Here is a 20,900-nt window from a genome sequence, read left to right as displayed (position 1 = left end):
GTTTTTACTCTTGAATGTGACCGAGTCAGACTTGATTTAAAGCAACATTATGTAATTCTTATGACGTAATGGGTTCAGTTTGTAGTAAGCACCTACATTACGTCTGACCTGGGATTTGTATTCACCACAGTGTTGTTGCACTCAGACACTGTGGGGGGCACCAAATTCCACAAAATGCCAATTTCTACATACTGTTGCTTTAAATCTAAATTTAAGATTATATCACTTATAATATAAAATACAGTGCTTCAGATGAGATGCTTTTGTCTTGACATACAGTACCAGTGTTTGAAATGAGACTTCAAGCCTTAAAGTGGATGTTTCACACATTTGTCCCATGTGTGGGAAAGTTGGCAAGTTACATTGACTTGAGTTAAGTCAGTGTAGGTCCCTTTGAAAACATTAGATAATCATTTATACTAAAAAAAAGAGTAACTAGATTACTTATCTAAATAAAAGATTTTTACACTTGGTGTTAAAAGTCCTGTATTAAAAGTGCATTGTAATTTTTATTTTACACCTAAACAAACTGAATAAACTAAATAAACAAACTGACCTAAAAGCACAATTTCATTTTTAACTTTGTTTATATGTGGCGGACCCTGCCACCTTTCTAGCTTCAAACAGTGTTCTGGGACCTTATTCTCCTCAGAGAACAGCTTGTTTATTCAGTTACAATATAATAGTTAATAGAATTTTTTTCTCCAAAACTACCTAGTGCCCCTTTAATAATGTTGTTATATTACTATGACAAGTAAAAGTACTTAATTCTGAAAAAGATGTCAATTGTTCCCCAATTTATCCAGTTATTAGTTTATTATTACTGATGCATTAATCTGTGAGTAGTATTTTGCTAAAGTTGGTCAAAATGGAGCAAACTTTAGCTATTTTACGTGCTGCTGTGTAGTTAAATCTATAACGATATGTCAGATTTTGTAAGATCATCATGTTTTGTATGTAAAATTTTAATTTGTAAAGTAACCGCTCACTACAGCTGTCAGAAACTGTGGTGGAGCAGCAGGTAGAATATCTGCCTGTGAAGTATAAAGTAACACGAGATGAAATAATCTTTGCCTTTGACCTGATAAGATTTCTGTGTGTGTCAGTGATTTTCTCACCTTTCTGCTTCCACTACATGAGCTGTAATGTATGCAGCTAATGACTTTTATCTTTAATGGCTCTTTCAGGTCATATAATGAGGACTTACAACATAATTACCAAAAATTAGAGCTTTCAAGAAAGCACTATTTAAAACCCAGCGGCTGAAAGCAGATTTTAAATGTTAATCATTTTGTGTGCGCAACCTGGGGCCTGCATCGACCTATGAACTGAAGCTTAAAGGGCTTCTTGCCTGGACATTGGTTGTTATGTTTTTTTTTCTCTCTCTCTTTTTAAACCAAGCAGCAGAAAATCCAATTATTAGCAACAACCCAATTACTTTCCCCTCAGACTCAGCGGCTCAAATCCAAGGTTGGATTTGTGGATTAGCAAGGTTTACCGATAGACTCCTAAAAAGGGAAGCAACAATGTCGAATTTCCTGGCCGCCTGCGCTCTTCCGGGATTTGGAGTCAGAGGGGTGACATGATCATTGAGAGGTGGGATAATGACAGAGCGAGAGTGAGGGAGAGGGAGGAAGGAAGGGCGGAAAAAGAAAAAGGGGAAGACGAGAGCGGTCTCTGGACAGTAGATCACAGTTAGCCGGGGTCAAAAGTGCAAGTACGGCCTGTCAATGGAGACCTCGCCACTAATAAAGTCATATTGACTTTACAGCCATACTTAATACTGCGAGTTACTTGACACCGATAGCACCGCAGCATTTGTAAGTCAATTAGAGGGGGTGGATGAAGCGCGTGGTTCGGCTGTCACTCTAACCTGAGGAGGATAAAGCCGGACACTGACCTCTGACCTCGCCCCGTCCTCTGACTTCTAACATCTGCAGGCCACCTCTCTCGCAAACTGGCAGGTTGTAAACGCTCCGACTCAGTGGTCATATTGATCACAGCAGACACCGATTCATAATTAAATGGAATATTTAAACAAAGATGAAGTCGGTGTCAAACGGGTGACTGGGGCGGGCGCCGCACTCAAGGTTACGAAACCGCCATTAAGTGGCTTTTTAAAAAAAAAAAAAAAAAAAAATGCTAGACGTCGTACTTCTACTTCTGTCAAAGTGGGTCAAAAAGTAGCAGGAAATGAATTACTCATTAAATGAAACACTTCAATCTCTCTAATAAGGAGATCCACGAATGATATGTGCCACCTGCTAAATTCGCAAATATCCCCTCTAAAAGCTTTGTAAGCTTCATCAAACTAATCGGAGTGGACAGCCACCAAATAGAATCTATTCTGAATTCTCCATTTGTGACTGCGCGGAGCAGGTGAAGTCTTTTGGCAATAATTGACTGGAAGGTAGGCCGTTCTCTATTAATGTGCAAGGATTAAATTTAACACCCACCTTATAGCGTTCGCCAGAAATCATATTGCACTAAAGCCCACAGTAACCTGAGGTATCTCTTTTCATTATTGCCTAATTAACCTGCTAATAGCCATGTCCTCACTGCTTCTTCTCTTTAATTATCCGGCGCCTGCACCGCGTTCATACCGAGATTACAACTGTGTCAGTCAGCTCGTCTGTCCCATCACATCTTTTATGAGATCAATTTCTATTGGCTTTATTCTAAAAGACACTGTTTAATTAACAGCCATTTCCATCCTTGAAGAACGTACCATTCGCGGATCAGGGATGTTACTCTGTACGACTCCTCGGCTCAGACGGTCGTGGCTGCGAGAGGTCGTGCAGGTTGCAGACGGTGGAGACTCAGCGAGTCGGTTGGGTGTGTAACCACTAGATGTCCTTTGCGGTAAAGCGAACGAGCCCTGACTTGGTCTGGCCGCCGCGGCAGCTTGGAGAAAAGCCAAAAAGGAAAAAGAGTCATACAGCTTCATCACATGTTAGTCACTCAGACGAGACGCTGTCATTAATTGTAATAACGACTGAGTGTCAAGTCTCTGATTCACAGCCAGCGCATCGTGCAAACATTTCCGTCCACTCAGCATAGTTTAATTTGAGTGTGACTGCATTTCGCTCAAGTTTTTATCCCGTCAGAGCTCCATGACACACACTGGTAGCAGTCTCATAAGTCACTCTCTGTGAAGGTGAGGTGTAACTATGATTGTATTAATGGTCAATACATCTTTTACTAATGCTGGACTGATAAATTATGAGATATTTGAATATTAGGCTTTTTTGCCTGGCTTTCCGTCCTTTTATTTACAGACTTTTAGCAGAGTTGCTACATGCTTTGATCAGGCATGCCATATATTGCTGATTAATAATAATGATATAAATAACTTTTATAACTTAACATGTGCTGGGGCAGTCTTTATGAATGTAGAATTAGCTTTTAGCAGTTCCTGTTTGCACTGTGACCATGATGTACAGACATCTATCAATTAATTACTCTGATGCCAACAAAACTTTGAAACTCAGAAGCTAATAGGAGCCTTGTTTCTCTGATTTTCAAGCATTTTTATGGACATTTATCCACGATGGACATCAGAGATATTGATGTCCTCAGAAAGTGTAACTCATGCTGTTATTTGTATGTTTCGGTGCAGAAGTAATGACTTATTTCCCTTTATTATGGAAATAGTTTGACATTTTGGGGAGTAACCTTATTAGCTTTCTTGTCAAGCTTTAGGGGATGACTGATTCAATTCTCAACCTGTCTATTAAATGTAATGCTACAGCCAGCAGCTTGTTAGCTTAGCTTAGCGGACTGGAACATTTAGCTTGTGAGTTTAAAATGTACAAAAGCAAAGGTTGTAAAATTAGGATGCTAATAGCCAGATATTGTTGACTTTTGTGAAAATAGTCAGGCCAGCTATTTGCACCTGGTTCCAGTGTTTATGCTAAGCTAAGCTAGTGTAGAAACCACAATTTTTAAAAGCCAACTGCTCGCGGCCAGGAAATAGCCTGCCACATAACACCACACCAGTGTTGTCTTTATAGTTTGGCGTTTGCATCGACTAAATAAAACATTATATAACCTGTGAGTGAACTATGCTGGTAGGCAAGTCTTGTTACATTTGGACGGAGCCAAGCTAACTGTTCCCTACTGTTTTTCAGCATTTATGCTAAGCTAAGCTAATAGCCTTTTATTGAACAGACAATTATAAAAGTGGTGTTCATCTTTTTCATTTAACTTCAAAGGAAGAACGTGAATAAGCGTATTTAAGAAATGAATCACAACCTGGCATTGAAAAAGTAGCTTTTATTTACGGCTTATCACTGATGTATATATATATAAAAAATACTTAACACCATAAGTGATATATAGCACATTTAAGAGAATGTGGTACAATGATATTTTATTAATTCCTCAAATGTTTTCATATAAAAAGCCTCCGACAAATAGGAAGAAGCTGTGATTTCGTGAAAGCAAAGATCATGTCAGTGTATAAAACCAGGACAGGAGGCAACAGTGCAAGTTAAAATGCTACTATCTGCTGTCATTTCCCTCTAGACATACAACCAGTGGAGCATTTAAGTCGCTAGACGCACAGCCAAGACTCAGACAAGTGAATTTATGTGTTAAGTTGGTGTCCCCCTCCCTCTCCCTCACTGTCTCAAAGGCCCAGCACAGATAGCAGAGTTCCATTAGGAATTTCAACTCGAATTAAGGTGCTTGGGGAGGACACATTAACACATGTGCCGCTTCTGTAGTTAAATGTCAGAATGGGAATGAGGCCTGTGACTTTATATTCCATTAGCCACTGCCTCATGTTTCCCTGCTGTGTATCTAAATAAATAATCAAGACAGCCTCCAAAACACGAATCATCTTTTCACAATAATAGAAAATTAATGGCTCTGCTTGGGTAAGTAAATTACACCAAAGCACATCCCACAGCCTCAAATCACTGCTGAGAGATGATGACAAAGGGATGCATTATAGGCCGCAGGAAAAAAAGAAAACCCACTCGTCCAGAAAATTCTGAAATCTGAATAAAATGTTGGGGCTTTCAAGCTCTTTACAATCACCTTGCATGAAAGTCTAATTCAGTTTGGCTTCTTATTAATTCATAAGCCATTAGTAACATATTTCTCAAACAAAAAGCCCCTGACAAAGGAAAAAAAAAAAAAGAAAGAGTGTGTTTGGGAGAGGTATGTGCAATTAACATTTAAGCATGGGCGATTAAAAAGGAGTCTCAAAGAAATGGCTTAGAGTGGGCTCCTGAAACATTTAGACGGCAGAACTATTTTATGGGGCATTAGCCAGATATATTTAAATACAGCTGAAGTGTATTCCTGCCATATACTACGTATAACACCTGTCATGCTAAATCATGTACACAATCGGCTACTATTAAGAGGAAAAAAGGCGGACTGGAGCGGAGCCTAAACCATTAGTGAGCAGTACATTTAACTACTGCTGTGTACTGCAGCAGTGTTTGTAGCTCTGAGCTGGAATAAAGGGCTGAAACTATTTAAAATATTTGAAAGTACTTCAAATACTTGATTAGCTGATGGACATAAAATTAATGGTGATTATTTTCTTTTGGCTTTTTCTCAACATTTTGACCTTTCGTTTACATATGAAAAGCATTTAAGGTCACTGAAAAGAGACAATTTGAAGATATTCTGCCTGTCCTGATCCGAAGCTACTGCGCTGGTGGTGAAAACAGTCTGAACCACTAGCTGCATGGCGAGCTGAGCTAACTAGCTAACGGCAGCTACAGTTAGCAGCAGTTATAGTGGCTACTCTGGTAATATGTCGCCCCCTATGTGTTTTGAGTATGAATGACAGGTGGCCAATTCTTACATAATGCACCTTTTTAAAGATATACGTAACATTTCTGTCTAAAAGACCTTTGTTATATATATTTTTTTGAGTTGTGTATGTGTCCAAAGGTTTCCAACAATTTCAAACCCAGAGAAATCTACAACTACAACTATACACTATAACTTCGGGGAGACGGGAGGTAAGAAGTGGGATAATGTGACAAAACACCTCAGTAAAAAACTTCCGTGAACATTTCTACCTGAGTCATTGACAATGGTCGTTTTCTAACAATGAAGACAGCGACTCCCAAGATCCCACACTACTACTTACGTCTTTTGTTTTGTTAAGATTGAGAGACATAAATAACATACTGTGCCTTTTAAATGCAACAATTTGTGGCTTAAAGTTGAATATGTAAATTGAATCTCTTTGGTATTTGGAGTTGTGATTGGAAAAGGGTTAGGGTCAAATCAAAAATGTAATTGACAGATTGTTTGTTCATTAACATATATTGGTTGGCTTCTTTGCTGGTTTCCTTCTCTTCCTACTGTCGTCCGTGTAGCGTCACCTAACCTCATGTGCTCGCTTCCAGTGGCGTCCTGCTTCAAATTAACACCATCCCAGACATTCACACCTGAGAGCTGACAATTTTTTTTTTCTTGTCCTTTTTATTACTGTTACAGTCTCAATATGTGCCTAATTACTGCACAGAGAATGACCAGTCAAGCAGATAACAGTGAAAGGATCTCTTATGTACAAAAAAAAGGACAAATGCTGGAAAAAAATATGTAAATAGGTGAAATCTGTGTGGCAAAGGCTGCATTAACCCTCAACAGGAGCTTATTCCATAGTGGTGGAGGTGTTAATGCCATCTCATTTCCCCACATAAACACCTTTCGCTCTCCCTGCACATTAATTATTAGCACCGATGCAACCAACTGTTTACTTTTTAAACAGGATGAGCGAGCTGCAGCATATGAAAAGCCAAAGAGCCGGTGCCAACACAGGTTACAGTGCAGACCCGGGACGGAGAGCACCGGGAGAGTCATGAATAAGTCACACAGCCTCTGGACCTTCCTCTGAAGGTACCGAGACTCTGACATGGAGCTGTTTCATCTGATCGGACCGAAATGTCCTAGAGACGTGGGGAATTCAGATACATGCAAGTGGATATACTGTATATGCAATGCGGGGCTGTCTTGTGTATGTGTGTGAATGCCTCACAACTCTGTAGATCACACACACACCAGGCATCTTCATTCATCCTCCAGAGACTCCCGCAACGTCCACTCAGTTTTTCAAAGCGCTTCTTCTTCTTCTTTTTTCCTCTCTCTGTGTCTCTGTAAGGCCAGCGTGGTGTCAGGCTGCCAGGTGATTTTGCCTACAGTTCAAATAATGACTGTAATTAAGCAATTAAGACCTGAGAGGCTGAGAGGCCAAGAGCTGGCTTTAGCTTCTGCATGTGAACAGACGGCAAATGAGGATCCACCGGGGAATACAAACATTACGGCTGCGGCATATGCTTAGCTCCCTTTGGTGCTGGTAGCAATAGCTTGTGTCAATGAGGGAACAAGCAGTGGGTGAAGTGGTGTGGGAGATATTTCTTTCGAAACGTTTGTGTGTGTTTATCGTGTGTGTGTTTGTGTGTTAAAATAAGCCTCCGAAAATCAGATATCATTTAGTCCTGCATTTACAGCGCTCTACTCTTTTCAAACCAAAGAGTATTTAGAGAATAATCTCTCGGTCATGGACTGTTTTCACTGAAGTACCAACCTCAGATACTGATTTTTTTTTCCTTTTTTTTTCTTGGCTGCTTGAATAGCCTTTCAAGGACCGCAGCGAGACACCGGGCAGCAGCGATGAGATATTTGGCATTTTCAGGTAGGAAAAAGTCCAAGCTGGCCTTACATTCAGAAATAACACAAGTTCTTAAACTATTGACTGCACTGAAGCAGTAGACTTCAAAAGGTCCCTCTGACCTGTTTGCTGAGGAGCCTCAAACCAAGTTTTTTTTTTTCTTCTCCTTCTTCTTCTTCTTTCCCTCCCCAGTACTATGCGTTTCATTATTAATTTGTTTTTTCTCAAGTTTCTCTCTGACCCAGGACATTAAATAAAACATTGTATGGTTCATGAAAGATTATGAAAGAGCACAGCGTAAGCAGCAGGAGGTGTAAACTCAGCACAATTCATTCTGGTATATAATGTCAATGCCAGCAACCCCCCTCTCACCCTACCTCCATGCCCTGCAGGCATATTGGCGGAACTACCAATGGATGCTAAGCTTTTTCCGACAAAGCTCCGAAGATAAAGTATCTTCCTTTTATCCCTTCTGCAAATCAATTCTGGGCCTTACAGCAAAATCCCATAAAATAACTTCAAACACCACTACTTACTCCAAAAATTTGTATTATGGCTATATCTCTTTGAACCTCTACCAGTGAAGTTTTGGAGGAAAATGATTTAAGTGTTATCTGCTAAGACATCAGCATGTCAGCACTTCACCTCAGTTTTTCTTCACATGCCAACCTGAACCTTGTATTTCTCTCCCTGTGTTTGGTTTTTGATTGCTCCTAACCATCCAGGCCTGGTGATAAATACAAATGCTGCTTGTAAACTTAATGGCTGCGGTAAGTGCAAACAAGCCGGTACGAAGCCCTGCCGGTGCCTCCATGCTCACTCAGCTGCTGAAATATTCATCTCCCTTCACTCTTCTTCAACAATGTGATATAAACTGAGGCTGATAGGACGAGTTACTGAGAGCCAGCGTGTCAGTCGAGGTGGGATTACTGGAGTAAGCTACGGCCGCTAGTTGATTAGCTTGAACCGAACAACACAGAAGGAATCCTAGCGTCACTATTAATTACTGGATATACATTTAAGTACACTAATTATGTCACAAAATACAGATTAAAATACAGGATGCACGCTTAATGTGTCGTTGCAATTAGCATAATTAGCTTCCTGATGGATGGATGAGCAGTGGCGCATTATTTTTTATAACCTCGCGATGGTTATGTTAACTCGACCACCTGTCAGCTCCAGGCACGTATTTTAATAAGAAGTCCTGACAGTGAATAGATGATTGCTCTTAACTACTACATTTGGAAGCCAAATTAGATACTCCGAGAGGTCACTACTCAGTACATTTAGAGAAAAAAATAAAGATTTCGACTCCCACTTGTTATATTTTAATGCCAAATCCACACGGTGTTGCCCGAAGCTATATAAAAACTGCTACACTGCTCATGTGAGGATAGGGTAGTGTAAGTGTTCTTACATTTAGAGTAGGCAGCGGTGCAAAATTTAATCTCTCTCTTGCACAAAACTGCAATTGATAGGCACTTCCCCCTGCTGTACAAACAACAGCGACTCATGCATAGGCACATTCAACCTTTATCTTTTCAGTTGGCCTATCTGTGGGATGCGCGCAGAGCTCCGAGATCAGAAGAGGCTTGAAAAGATGACCCGACAATCTTGTGCGCGGTCACATGGTCTTTCTGGGGCTCCTCCGACCTCTGTCAGTAACACAGCTCCAAAATTTCACCTTAAGGAAAAAAGAGGAGACATCGGATGCCCACGAAATCAATAGCTTTACTTTTTCTGAGAGCATAAATACAAAAAAAGAGAAAAAAACACCAGTCACATTCATGGAGAAATTTTCAAGTTGGTGGGGCCCGAAAATTTACACACATGAGGAAAATATAAATACATTTTACAGTAGCACAAAAGTATAAATATTTGGATTGTCTTACATAATTATTTAACTTTTTTTATATAGTTTTATTACATACACATTGTTTTTTATATAAAGTAAAGAGCTATTAAATCATTTTTTTATTCAGACATTTTTGTTAAATCAACCCAAAAAATCATAGAACTCATAAAAAAAAGAGAACCAACAGAAAAATGCATTAATATTACAAGGTTATCTATCCAAAGGTGTTTGATTCTCTGTGTTTCTGTTTGCTTGAAGCAGGTGAACCACAGCAGTCTGATGGTCAGGCCTGAGGCGGCCCTTCACATGGGTAAGTCACTGAGTGGCCTGTTAAACCCCATAAAGCCCTCTCCGTGTCAGAACACGACCCAAACGTCACGAAACTGCAATCAAACTGACATAAACAATTAAAGAACCGTCTGCAGGTAAGTGAAGAATCTGGCAAAGAGAATAAAACCATCACATTTATTTCATGATAATATGCTCACTGGCAACTTAGCTCACAAAAGTTTGTGTAACTGATTATGACTTTCCTCAAGCCGTCCCTGAGCAGCGGTGGATGAATGCAGATATTTCACTCAACAAGTAAAAGTCCTCACGCCTACTTTAAAACTGTGCTTGTAGTGAGTACAAATACAGAATTATTGGCAATAAATTATAATGTAAAACCATGTGAAAGAACATTTAGAGAATTATCATCAGAATCAGCATCTCTAGTAGACTAGCTGGTGAAAAGAGACACACGACTCACTGTATCAGCTGAACAGTAAATGTCAGTGTGAGTTTCACAACTGGTTTCTGTTGCAATCGAGAAGATTCAAAGTCAGTGTAATTGCATGTTTGAAATATTAAGTAATAGTGTTTGTTATGCAGAACAATGACCCTTCAGTGTTATTGGATTATTACTGATGCATTACTGTATGTCTGGTACTTTATGTCCAAGTACCAAGAAAAATCAAAAATGAAATATACTTTACTATATAGTATATTTACTATACTATAATAAACTATACGTTCTATGAGATAAAAAGGCTCTTTAAATATGCAGCATCCCTAACTGTTAATTATTTTTCATAATCTGAGAGCGTCACTAATTATGTTGCAAAGTCAGTCAATTAACCTTTGAGTTTCAGACATCTTTGCCACTTAAACAGAAAAAGTTTGGGAACCTTTGTTGTGGGTCAACATAAATCTAAATTTCACAACTTTGTGTATTATGGGAGAAACGATAACACCAAACATGTCTCTGGAAACGCACTGCCAGCAAAAACATTGTTTTCCTAAGGAATTTACTAAGGCATTTTTCTAGTGGTTTTTAGGAGTTGAGATATTTTTCTACTCTTCCCAATAATTACATGTGACGGCCGGTTGCTCAACAGGCTGGTGTGTCCAAAACATGCTTTTCCAAGGTGGGTTAGGGTTAGAGAAACTGCGCTTGAGCTTGGGTGGCTAAAGCTCAGAGAGTAGAGCAGGTCGTGCAGTGATTAGAAGGTTGCTGGTTTGATTCCTCAGCTCCTCTGGCTGCATGTAGAAGTATCCTTGAGCAAGGTACCGAAGCCCTTAATTTCTCCCGATGAGCAGGTTGGCTTCTTGCATGCCATCAGTGTATGAATGGGTGCATGTGAGTGTTGTAAAGGGCTCTGAGTGGACAGTAGACAGCAGGAAAAGTCCATTTACCATTTGTATCGATGAGTCTCTGTGTGTAATTGATAGTGAAGGCATCATGTCTTATGAAATGATCGTATGTTTTGTCTATGAAACCTTAACCTTCAAAGCAACTAAGAACTTTGCCTGTCAAATAAATGTAGAGGAGTAAAAAAGTACGATACCTTCCTCAGAAATGAAGTGGTGTGGAGGTAGAAGTAGCATAAAAACTACTCAAAGTATCTCAGAACTGTACTTCAGTATGTATACTGGTGACTTTCCACCACTTCCCCTTTAGATTTATCTTAGAGCCCCTTTGGGGAGTACCAACCCCCCGTTGGGGAGCCACTGATTTACAGTACAGAGCGAGCAGCAGAAAAGAAGTGTGTGTTATTTGCTTTATAATAACGTACAACCACACCCAAACCTCAGCAGGACTCAATGCTCCAAATATGAACAGAGTCCTCGGTACTGCGTCGAGTCAGAATTACAAAAGAGGATATGTTACTCCATTTAGATAAGTGTTATTTGCCATCAACAGTGTTGTAAGCGGCACAAGTATTCATGAGAATGCATTTGAATAATTCAGAGTGCTCTTGCCAACTGCTAAGGGAGGCCAAGTGACAGTCTGTGCATTATCCTTTGATCAAGGGGTTTCTATAAGAGCGCGGCATCGGCCACACCGGAGAAAAAGCATATTTAGGCCAACACGGATGCACAAATCCAAGATGACAGAGCAACAGAGCAGCAAGCGACATCTAAATCTCTTTACCAGCTGCAGAGTATCACACAAGGTGGGTTTGGCATCGTGTTAGTGCAGAAAAGATCCATCGAATAAAACATCCCATCTGCTCCAAACAGATTTAGTGACCAAAAGGGCTCAACCTCCATATTCCCAAAAAGGTTATTGTCTTTTTGGGATTCGAGTAAATTCTCCCTTTTGCTGTGTGAGCTTACACAAATGCTACAGGTTCAGCTGAGGAGGGGGATTTGTGCACGCAGGATCCATTTAGTTAACAAAGGATTGTGAGCCAATCGACTTAAAAAAAACACAGCTGCATTTTACAAATACAGAGGAAGCGCAACATTTACAGCCTGATGACGGGATACAGTCTGAATAAAAACCTCAAAAACAACTCGCTTAAAAATATATATACACTCCGAGCTGCATTAGCTCACAGAGAATCATTAAAGGAGGCTTGTTATCCGGCAAGCGTGAAGTGTTAAGACAAACAGAACAAAGGGAAAATGGAGCACTAAAGAAGTGACTGCTCAAATTCCAGACCCAACACCTTTGGACAGCAAATCCCTGGACGCAGCCCGCTACAAACTAAATCATTTCAATAAACTCTGTCACGAAATCAAGCACTGCACCACCCAGGCATAAGCTACGACACAAAAAAAGTCACCCGCTGCTCTGAAAAGCTTTGTCACTAAAATGAAATGTGATGTAGAGCGATTTTCCATGCATTTGCCTCTCAATTATGGATAGTGAGTGTAATTAGTTCGGATGGCGCCCAAACACTGAACTTCTGTTCGGTCCCATTACAGTTTGGGAAGGATGAAAAATACATTAGGTGTGTATATATACACTTTTTAAAGCAACTCTCGCTCACGGTTAAAAAACACTTATGCCATGAAATCCCGCAGAGCCTCTTAAAGAGTTTTTTTTTCTCCTTTGCAGTTTCTCCAGAACGATCCGCGGCTGATCCTGAAACAATTAGAGATTTGTGTAAATATTCAGCGGTCGTAGCTGAGGAGGACTCAGGGGCATATCTGTGATGTTGACAACCCGAGGAAGGTTAGTTGTCTGAATCCAGTTTGGGGATTTTATGTGCCGATCCTGAATTCTGTGACAGACTGTTGTTATGCAGGAGATTCTTAATGGAGAATGATCTTTAGCTGACTGGTTCAGGGCCAACACTTCACTGTCTGCTTCTCAACAACAGGGCTCCAGGGTAGAAGACTCTCTCTTTGTGTAACACGCCTGTAAGTGCTGTTTGTTGTCAAAAAAAATCTACTACCCAATGTCCTAGATTAAAAATGCAACATCTCCTGTTTCTTCTTCTATTCCTCCCAGTTTCGGCTCCTGTAAATGAGCTCGGTCAGGTTAAATAAGAGATGCAGATTGAGTGTAACAGCAATCTGGGGGGTAAATAGACATGTGCTCAGCTCGGTGCAATCCAACCTGTGAGCTTTGCCAGACATTTCTGCTCTCATTTTTGACTTGTGTTACAAGGAAAGCCGTCTCGGGGCAGATGTAATCTGTCTTTTATTTTTACATCCGTAAATGTCACGCCACAGATTTCCTACGGAGCGTCGAAATGATCACCAGTTTTTTACCCTAGACAAAAGACTGGTGAAATGAATATCTGAAAATGAAAAGAAGTGCAGCTCCAATACAATATTATACTATGTATATATATATATATATATATATATTATATATACACAAAATGACAAGCTTGCTAGTGCCTGTGCTAGCTAGTCCCTCCAGAGTCTCCCCACTTAGCAAGTCCAGGCTTTTAAAGTGCTGTGTCCTTCTCAAAAGAGTTGTTAGCTTTAAAATAAATGCAGTGTTGCTCCAGAGAGGATAATTAGCCGGTTAGTTAGGACTAAAACCGATCCCAAAATATTTCAGCATGTGCAAAGTGACAGGAACTACATTTTCTGATGAATGACTTTGTGATAAGGGCAGTATCATATATATATATATATATATATATATATACTAACATGTTGCTAACATTAGCCACCTTAACCTTCTGTTCATATCAGACGTATTGCAATGAATTCATGAATACATCAATCTTATTTTTTGTGTTTTTATGCAAATAAACAAACAATAACACTGATCTGATAACATTGTCTATAAATGAAAGGGTCCTAAACATCCCCTGCCCGAGATGCTATGCTAGGTAGTTGTTTACATTTACATTTCTGATGTTGTCTTGACCCTACTTTACAGAAATATGAAATCATTACATTATTTTTGTACTGTGGTTGAACCCCGTATTCATTTCTCTCATATCCCCAATAGGGAAATAGCATGGTGGTATGTGTTGGAGCAGGGAGAAATTATTACAATTATGTCACAGTATGTGAGCCAGAACTGGACCACACAACTTTTACTCTTGTGTCAAACACACTGGCCCATTTATGTTTTGCTCTGAACATCAGTGCTGTATGTGGGTCAGACTTGGGCCATGGAACCAGACGTGTAGCGGTGCCAGAGGAAAACACAAGCATGTGGTCCCAGCATGGCCTACCTGGAGATAGTCACAATGATTTCATCCAATTGTGACGATGATTAACGTAATTAATGGTGATGATGAGTCAGTATGACGTCAGGGAAGAGGCCATGATTCTGTTTCCTGATCATTAACAGCAGAGCTTGAGCCACAGTGCGACTCGTGTCCACCAGTTGCCGTTTCCCTCGCTGCTGCCATCCACTAGAAAGAGCAGCAGTAAACTGTGTTATCTCATCTGGGCCTTCTGTGCCATGTATGCAGCGAGCAGAGACTTGGTGGGGAGGCTCTGTAAACACAGCGTTACAGGGAGCACGCATGTCTACCTTCTGAAACATCAGTCTCACACTGAGGCTGTCAAAGAAAACGAGGCACCAGACTCACAGCACAGCACAGCACACACACACAATGGGAACGGACCTGTGGCATCGCTTTCAAATGCAATCAGAGCTCGGCAATACAAAACGATGAAATGTAAAAAGGCTGAGCGTGTTTTAGCTGAATGTGTCACATCTGAAAAATGAAAACCGTGACCTGCGTTTAAGGCGGGCGAACAGAAACAACTCGCCGTCTTAAATCTCGCAACACGGCGAACCGAACAGCTGCTGATCTGAAGGGTATGTTGAGGAAATGTAATGACTGTGATATCTGAATGAAAATAGTCACTTTGCTCGCGTTGACATGAGAGAAATATGCAAAGCGCTCTGCCTCGCGCCGCTGAGAAGTAGTATAATCGTTCGTAAACTTGAGATTTTACCAAAACTAGCAGGTTCTCCTGTCATTGTTTCAACACCACCCACTCAGAAGCCAAAAAAAGCAGACAGCAAGAGAGTGAAAACGGAGCCATTTATGGGATGTCTTATACACTGAGCACATACTCTGCCATCAATCTGAATGTTTTGAGCTGTTAGATGCTATAAAAGCACTGGATAATGATTGTCGGAGACTCTACCACTTCGCTGTTGTTCCCCTCACAGAGACACGGGGCTCTTAGTGTCACCCGTCACTTTTCCTGCCTTTAATTGAAACCATTTCCTCCGTTATGTCTCAACGCCTCATCACGGTCTCCAATGAGCTTTTCGCTGAGGTGCTCCAAGGCAAGCCCTGACGCTAAAAGGATCAGACCTCTGGGGTGAGAAGAAGACAGCGTTTGCGCAGCGCCTTTTAAAGTGGCTGTTTTCCTGCCTAGTGTGACTGGCTTTGGTCCAGGCTTCCTGTGACTGGGACAGTCAGGGAGCCAGTGCGGTGCAGCCGCTGTGATGTCCTCATTTAAAAAGTTCTCGCTCTGAGTTGTGTGCTGTACAATCCCCTCGCCACTTAGGGAGAAAACAGCCGCTTGAGAGCCGCTTTGATATGTAGAAATATGAAGGCGTCATATTTATCCCCTATCCCCCTTCATGGAGAATGCTTGGATGAAAGCAGCAGTGGGAGCACGCTGAAGGCTGAGGCTTAACAATGACATAACATGAAGAGGGGTCTGTCAGCACAGTGACACCTCGTTTCGCCTGCCATTGTCTGATTACCCCAACAGCAGCCCACCAATGACAGGGATGATCACAGGAAGGCGGGAAGAACACAACTGTCAGGCTTAGGCTGCAAAGCCAATTCCCACCATTTCTGCTGCTTCAAACCAGATTTTAGACAAGAAGAAACAAGAGAGCAGTGGAGAGTGAGCGAGAAAGGGTGGAGGAGGAGGAGAAAGAGAAAGAGTGAGGGAAAAGGACACACGGACAGCTTACAGGGGATACAAACCAAAAGATTATGGTAATCTTCCCTCCTTTGTCCCCTGCGAAATGTTTTCGTACTACGCCTTTTATCTGTGTAAGAAGGGATGTGAACCTCTTCAGTTAGTGACAGTGGGCACTTTCTGTGTGGTTTCTGGGTAATTAGCACCAGTAGCAGGCCCTTTCTTTTTCTCTGCTCAAGCTTATGGTCTTCTTAGGGACAGCAACAGGGGATTTTCCCCCTGCAACCCTCTGTCTGCTCTTAAGGAGCGATTCCCAGCCCAGGCCGAGCCACAACAACCATCTGTTAGCGCTAGAAGGATCAAAAAAACCTTCAGAGAGTCCCAGCACCACTGACAATCAAATGGACAGCTTAAGTTCAGACAGGTGACTGAATTAATTATCCTATTCAGCGTCGCAGCAGAGATGTTTTCAATGGAGCGGTCAATGGACTGCTCATATGCTCTGCTCAGCTTTTTTGTTACTGTGTCCATACTGTGGAAAAACAATTAAAGGTCTGATTCGCGTTTACGGCAAGAAATCGTTAAAATCAAATTGGTAGAAAGTTTCGAACTCGGTCGGGCTCCCTCGCTAAGTGAATCAATTAGAGGCACAAAAACTTTTCTAATATCTTTTTTGAAGTCCGTGACTTTTCAATTTCCCCTCGGTGGTCATTTCACAGAGGTGTGTGTGTGCGTGTGAGTGTGTATGTGGTGGTGGTTGGGGGGGGGTCGACTGAGGGGCTAATCTTTTTTCCCATGCAGAGTGACAGAAGCCAAAGGATAAATTGGCCGCTGGCACCACAAACACGCCTTTTCAATTTGGGATAGCACCAATATAAGATCTAAAAGAACACCCAAAGCTTACGCTCATCATATCAACTGGGGCTTTTCAACGGGGGGTCAAAGGTGGCCCTCAGATAAAGTGCCATACAAGAGATCAGTGGGGGCCGGGCCGTCCACACCTCATAAAAGCACTCGCAGTGTTAATAGTGATAAATTTCTTGATCAGAAGAAGTGTTGGCACTTCTCTGAGAATTTGTCTTCTTTTTCTTCCTCCTTTGATGTTTTTTTTTTGCCTCAACAACACCTCTTCTCTCCACTCCAATGGATGAAACCCTCTTTTTGTTGTGGTTCAAGCTGCATCTTATTGTCTCTGTCACGGGTGCTTTGTCTTACCAAGGCCTGCTGCACCCACAGAAAAAAGCAAGGGGGGGGGGGGTGGTGGCTTCATCAAAGCTGGGGCGAGATGGACTCAACAACAGTGGATTAAGGTCTTCTGCATGATAAAGTCCCTACCTAGGGGTGGAATTAACTTAATATGTGAAAGAATGTTATTGAGAGGGAATAAAGTGCCAAAAAGCTCTGTCATTCTCTTCTTAATGTCCTAATCCAGCGGCTGACACAGAGACCTTGGGCTGGAGTTTGTTAATCACAGAGATGCCCATCTGTATTCCCTGTCCTTTAAGCTATTTAAACTTCGCCTAAACTCAATTATTGTCCCTGGGAGACCAAAATGGCATATTAAGTTACGTGAAAGGGTATTCGACAGGGGTGGTGGTGGGGGGGCGGAGGAGGAGGGATCCCAGCTTTAAAACGAGAAGATGTCAACGCAGCCAATTTAAGTACAGCTAAACAGATTAGAGGCAGGATCTATAGACCTGAAAAACAACGTGACAATGAGTTAAAGAGAGGAGGAATCTCACTTTCAAAGCATCCTCTAAACTGTTAAGCAACCTAATCATGGAGGATCTGACGGACTGTGCCCCGGCATATATTTCTCTATTTACAGCTCACACATGGCTAAGATCACTGAAGACCTTAGATATCCAGAGGATATACTGACTGTGGGCAGCATTTATTCTCACACCACTAAGGATGTGTGTTAGATTTTAAAAAACATCTCTTTCAGTTCAGATTCCCTAAATGTGAGTCAGTATTTACATTTATTTTAGTTTGTAGGTAAAAAAACACACTAATAATACTGAAACACTAGCTGTCAGACAGAGGTGAGATGTTTATATATTTTTAAAATGTACTCTTACCATAATAATACAAGAAAACAGGTTTAATCGTCAGTATTAAAGGTGCATGTAAGTCCTATATAACATGGAAAACAAAAAGGGAGCAGCATGTCACTAAAGCAACCCCAACTGCTGCTAACTATAGCTGCTGTTAGCTGGTTGGCTAAGGGCAGCATATCACCAGAGTAACCACTAACTGCTGCCGCTGTTAGCTAGTTAGCTCGGACAGCCGTGCATCTAGTTGTACGGACTGGGAGCTCAGAGCACCAGGGGAGTGTTGGTGTGCTAGCACAGGAGCTTTGGGGCCGGACAGGTCAGGGCTAGCTGGTTAGCATGCTAACTTCAGTAAATTTCTCTGCGACTTAATGCATAGATGTCATGATGTATTCACATTCTGTACAGTATGTATTCAGCCAAACAAACAGTGCAAGTAGCATGGTATCATGGGAGTTGTAGTCTTCATCATCACAATTGTCACAGCCACCGTTATTTGACGTGACTCAGCCAGAAATGTTTGCAGTCGAGGTAATGTTTGTTGGTAACGTCCTCACACTACATTATAATGCAAAATTTTACATACTGTATCTTTACATCAAAATAACCGTAGGATAATATCCTTTCAGGGAGGCAGACACTTTGTTCACCACTGGGAAAAAATAACCAGTAATAGAAAAAACATTTAGATAATTTAGCAGTATAAAAATACTTCATTACAAGTTTTGTATGTTGAATGAAGTAACTTCAGTGGTTAAATAGACATACAGGCCTACTGAAGGAAAGAGTACAATATGTCTCTGTACAGTCGGAGAGCAGAAGGATAAAGTAGCGTGAAATATAAGACCCTCGGACTATAAATACAACTGTGAAGTAGTTTCTACCACTGATGATAACTATGCTGCATTCACTGCCTCCGTTATGGATCAGCCTTTTTCATTATAATGAGGTTAAATCACACTAACTGCAGGTGTGTAAAAGGGGCATATTGGCACAGTTTGATTCCTAACACTCCAAAGTGCAGAACAACATGCACAAATTGGATGCAATTTCACATTCAGCAAAGCATATGAACAACAAATGTATGCGACGGCAGTTCGGTTCCATATGTGGCCTAAATGTCCCCTTCACTTGAGGCGCATGGTCAAGTGAGAGCGCAGCGGTCGAGGCAAACGGACTCACTTTGTGGCACGCGATCATGCCAGATTTACTTAGAAAAGAAGCCGAGCGAGCGTCGCGCCAAATACTTAAATGGGAGCATTTGTGCGGGAAACTGGAGAAGTGCTGGCCTTTGTCAAACCATCCGTCTAAAAATGGCCAAACGCACTCGAGTCTGGAAGAAAGTCACCGATCCCCCTCCAATGAGCGTGGGTTTACATACTGTATCCTGTCATGCAGGCAGTAAATGACACAGGACTGTACAGAGAGGCTCTGGAGAGGCTCCACTTCTCCCCATGTGCCCTGAATAGTGTGATACCGCTCAACAAACTGTAAACAGGCAGATTAACAAGGTTTGCCACACCATGATTCACACGTTCGCTGCGAAGATAAGAAATGTGACTCGTCCGTGTGATGCTGATGTGATTTTATCAGTGCCTGCGTTAAAGACAGGCATGATAAAATTAGATGACCACGGACACTTTGGCGAATAGATTAAATAGTTCTGAAATAACTGCGGTGTCAAAATATGTCTTTGCATTCTGTTTCTTTTTTTTCGCTCTATACACACGACAAACAACACCTCCTTTCTCACCTTCACTCAAACTCATATACCTCTGATTATAGTGTCAGAATTAGAAAAAAACAAAAAAAGAGAGAGAGAGAAACATTTCCTGTGTTTTTTTTTTTTTTTGTTCCAGTGGAATATTCCCAGCAAACAGGTCGGATCCAGCCGTCACACCAGTGTGCACATCTAGTGGAGAGGATGCCTCTGCTGACATGCTGTATGGAGACATTAACCTGGCCAACCATCGTGCCAATGGTGAAAGCTCCTGAATAAAAAGGAGGACACGATTGTCACAGCGTGTTTTCTCTCTTTGCCTCTCTTGTCTGAGCCAGAGCGGAGAGGAAAACCCACAAAGAGGAGGGCGCCGTAATGAAACGAGAGGCCGCCGAGACACTGAACACGCTTTAACATCAGCATCAACTTAAAGGAGCACTCTGTAGTTTTTTTGCGGATTATTTCTGTCCAAACAAACTAAATAAACAAACTCTGTTTGTTTTCATGACTGCGTAAACTGAATAAACTAACTGACCTTAAAGGACGACACAATTTCATACTGTTTTACTTTGTTTATATGTGGCGGACCCTGCCACCTTTCTAGCTTCAAACAGTGTTCTGGGGAACTTATTTTCCTCTGAGAACAGCTTGTTTACTCACGTATGGAAAGATTTGTGTTACTACCTCATTAATATTGTATTTATTGAAAGTCTGAGTTTGAATTTCTTCTCCAAAACTACGTAGTGCCCCTTTAAACTGAATATCCTCGGATTTTGTGAGGTGGTCGAACAAAACAAGACATTTAAAAGACGTCACCTTGGAAACTGTTATAAATATTTGTCGCTATTTTCTGAAAATTTACCGAGAAAACACTCATCAGATGAAACAACGCTGAAAACACACATTTTTCCAACACATTTCCCTGCACACAAACGCAGCTAAACATTGTCAATATTAAAATTCAGAGTTTGCATTCCTTCTTTAAAACTACATAGTGTCCCTTTAAAAACCTCCCTTCTTCTTTTCTTGCTCTGCAGATGACAGAAA

The sequence above is a fragment of the Pagrus pagrus genome, assembly GCF_965226575.1.
Source record: "Pagrus pagrus genome assembly, chromosome: 6".
Classification (NCBI taxonomy): Eukaryota; Metazoa; Chordata; class Actinopteri; order Spariformes; family Sparidae; genus Pagrus; species Pagrus pagrus.
This window is presented reverse-complemented; position numbering follows the sequence as displayed.